The sequence below is a fragment of the Coenobita brevimanus genome, chromosome 71, assembly GCF_032717465.1.
Source record: "Coenobita brevimanus isolate Jiangsu-jjx chromosome 71, ASM3271746v2, whole genome shotgun sequence".
Lineage (NCBI taxonomy): Eukaryota > Metazoa > Arthropoda > Malacostraca > Decapoda > Coenobitidae > Coenobita > Coenobita brevimanus.
This window is the reverse complement of record NC_137024.1, coordinates 41,512,566-41,516,121: the sequence shown is the minus strand read 5'-3', so window position 1 is coordinate 41,516,121 and position 3,556 is coordinate 41,512,566. Positions and strand designations below refer to the sequence as shown.

General features: G+C 42.5%; 1 non-coding gene across 1 annotated transcript; it reads left to right on the top strand.

Moving 5' to 3' along the window:
- Positions 1-2,466: 2,466 nt before the first annotated feature.
- On the top strand, positions 2,467-2,585 carry LOC145406998 (5S ribosomal RNA). Its single transcript, XR_013898662.1, has one exon. It is a non-coding gene; the product is annotated as a 5S ribosomal RNA (ribosomal RNA).
- Positions 2,586-3,556: the final 971 nt, after the last annotated feature.

Below are 3,556 nucleotides of genomic sequence, written 5' to 3'. Positions count from 1 at the left end.
GTGAGAGAAGATTGAGCTGTCTAGGAACACGTGCGTGTGTGTGTGTGTGTGTGTGTGTGTGTGTGTTTGTGTGTGTGTGTGTCATTAATATTCGTTCACATATCCCGCATCTCGTAAGGAGTCACATATATACAGTAAAGTATGTACATTTTCCCCGAACGATGTATTCTGGTGATTTGATCCATAGGTAGACGATGAATTCTGGGAAGGGTTGGTGTGATGTTTTGCTTGCGGTGAGGACTGAGTGAACACAACATGGTGTGTGTGTGTGTGTGTGTGAGAGAGAGAGAGAGAGAGAGACGGTGGGGAATAGCATGGTGTTGGTGCTGAGAGAGAGAGAGAGAGAGAGCCAGGCAGGCAGGCAGCACTGAACATGGCCGCCATTCTCCAATCGGCATACCAACCAGTCACAACGCTCTCTCACTCTCTCCCTCTCTCTTACTCTCTCACTCTCTCTCTCAACCGTTTTCTTTCACGAGCACCACCCCCCCGAGTCGCCGATCGCAAGACATACATGCGCCCTTCAAAGCACCTCTCTCTTGTGTTTCCCTGGGCCGTGGCGGGGTAGGTAGTGCGCTCGGCAAGGATATACAAGAGGAGGTGTAACAGGATAGAGTGCGGTGTTGGCAGAGTGCGTTAGTCTCCCCGTGTGTCGCGTGCAATACGGAAATAGTGACGAGAAATTGAGGTGGAGAAGCGTAGAGAGTGCTGTGCTGGGAGAGGGAGGGTGTGTGTGTACGTGTTGTGTGTTTCCGGGTAGTGTTTTTGTTGGTGGTGCTACGTTATCATGGGCTGACCTGATGTACTGGCTGGTTGGTTGGTTGGTTTTGGTTGTGTTTGTGTGGGATGGAAAGGCACCTGTGTAATAAAGGTGCTACTGTTTTACCATCACTACTTCCACCTTTACCACCACCACTACTCTTGCCACCATTACCACCACCAGCAGTATTACCTGTGCCACCAGTGCTTCTTACCTGAATAACAGCCACAAGCACTATATCATTTTATTGCCACTGCGCACGTGTGAGGTAATCGAAAGTCTGTGTGGAAGAGTAACCACCAAGGAGCAGTACCCCTACTATCACTATTTCTGTCGTGAATAGTAAAATAGTAACCTTCACTGCTGTCATTGTTTACGTGTGGAGTCATGGAAAAGTTGTGTGAAGGAGCTGCCACCATTACCACCATTATCAACAGCAATATATCTGCCATCATTTCTGTGTTGTACGACCTCTCCCACGTCATTAATACCAGTGTGTGTAATGGAAATCCTGCGTAGAGAAACTACCACCATTGCCAACATTTCCAACAGCTGTATCACTACCACCACTTGAGCCATAACATTCATTACCATCAGTAATATTAGTGTGTGTGTTGGTGAAGTAGTGGGAAAGCTGTGTAGAGTATTTGCCAACATTACCAACAGCTTAACTACAGTCATCACCATTTGTGTTGTCATTAGGGACCCTGACCCTCATCGTTGATAGCTATCAGTGAATGTGTGTGTAAAGTGGAATATCCGTGTTAAAGAATCTGCCAACATTTCCACCACCACCACCACCACTACTACTACATTTACCAGCAGCGATGTGTTGTAAATAAACATCACTACCATCATCGTTAATGCCAAGTTTAGTGTGTAAAGTAATGGAAAATCTGTGTCGAGGTACCAGCATTACCACTGTTCTCAACACCAGACGTCCACCACCATCTTTGTCGTAAATACCAACCACCACTACCACCATCGTTCCGTTAATGTGTAAGGTTATGGAAAATCAGTGTGCCGGAGCAGCTACCAACATTACCACCACTCCTACCACCATCGCATGTGAGGTCATGGAAGATCTGTTTGGAAGAGGTACCAACACCATCACTGCTACCACCACCACTGTTGCTACACCTACCACAGCCTGGTTTGTTTTGGCTGTGGTGGCTTAAGCAGAATGGGCCTTTCATCCCTACCTCTTCCCTACTCCTGCTGCCACTCCTACTACCACTACTACCACCACTCCTCCTCCACATGGCTCGGAAACGGTGGGTATTGGTGGAGGGAGGTGGATGTCAGACACGTGGTGCTTTTCCTATGATTTTAATGGTTTTATTTTGTTCATTGGTCATCTGGTTGGGAATATGATGATGATGATGATGATGATGATGATTGTTATTATTATTAATGTTACTACTGTATTATTATTTGTTACTGACATTACTCTTAATCAGTGTTGTTATTTTTGCCTCCCATTTTAATAAGAATAGAATCAATGAATATTATTATTTTTGTCACCTGTATTATATTCGCATCGAGCATGATTTTCTTTCCCCTTGCAGTTTGTTACTCTCAGGTTCTCGTTTCATATAGATATTGACTGATTTGTTTGCTGTAGCTCGTAATTCAGTACTAATTTATAAGACTTCTACTTCTTATCTATTTCATGTTGTATATACCCGGGTAAGATTTATTATATGCTCAGTGGCCATGCCACGTTGAGTACACCGCTTCCCGTCCGATCAGCGAAGTTAAACAACGTTGGGTCTGGTTAGTACTTGGATGGGTGACCGCCTGGGAACACCAGATGCTGTTGGCATAACGTTCTCCCTACGTGTCAAGTGGGGTTGGTGGAGGATTAGTGCCCCTCCCTGTAAAACAATTAACTCTAAGCCCTTGGCCACCCCGTTTGGGATGCATGGCGTCTGGCAATGAATGAATGAATATTGTGTGTAGTGTATTAGGATTGGATTTGTTGTCATCATATAGTTTCTTTTCGTATATTGGGTTTATTTGTTATATATTTACTGAAATCTGCATATATTCGGCATAATTTATAAAGCTGGTTTAATTGTTGTGCATCAGGTGTATTTTGTGTTTATTAGGTGTATTGCACAGTGTTTTCCTAAGACCTAGAACACACAAGCACACAGATCGTCCTTACAAGCCGATTATTAGCAACGTTCTTAGTGTAAGCAAAGAAGGAAAATGAAGTGTGTGCTAAAGTCATATGGTATTTGACATCATTATTTTTTTTTTATCTAAGAATAAGAATGTTAGTGGGCTTAAATACCTTATGATTTTCGAACAACTTTTTTTTTCCTTACTTGCATGGTACACCTCCTTTCAGTCTTTGTTTTTCCCCCTTCTTCTCATAGGGATATGATTGTGGCTACTCGTAAATTATTAGTGTTTTACTCACATTAGTTTTTCTGGTCATGATTTCCATCTCTCAGTCGCCTTTAATATTTTCATACCTAATATTTCTCATAATGTATTGTTGTACTTCTATGCACGTCAGGGTTTCATCTTATATCGTCAGTTCACTTTATAAGAGCGTAGTCATATATCTTCATAAAATTGTTCTTGATTATTTGTTTTCTCACAGTTTGTTCATCTCATAATTTCAGCTCCTATTTCTCCATACACTTCACCAAGTACCAAAATATATCGTCTCATAATTCTTTTCATGTTTTGATTTACTCATCTGTCATTCACTGCATCCACTAGTGTTGTACTTTCACTCACACTTTAAACATCGTAATTTCACCTCATTCCTAAAGCATCATG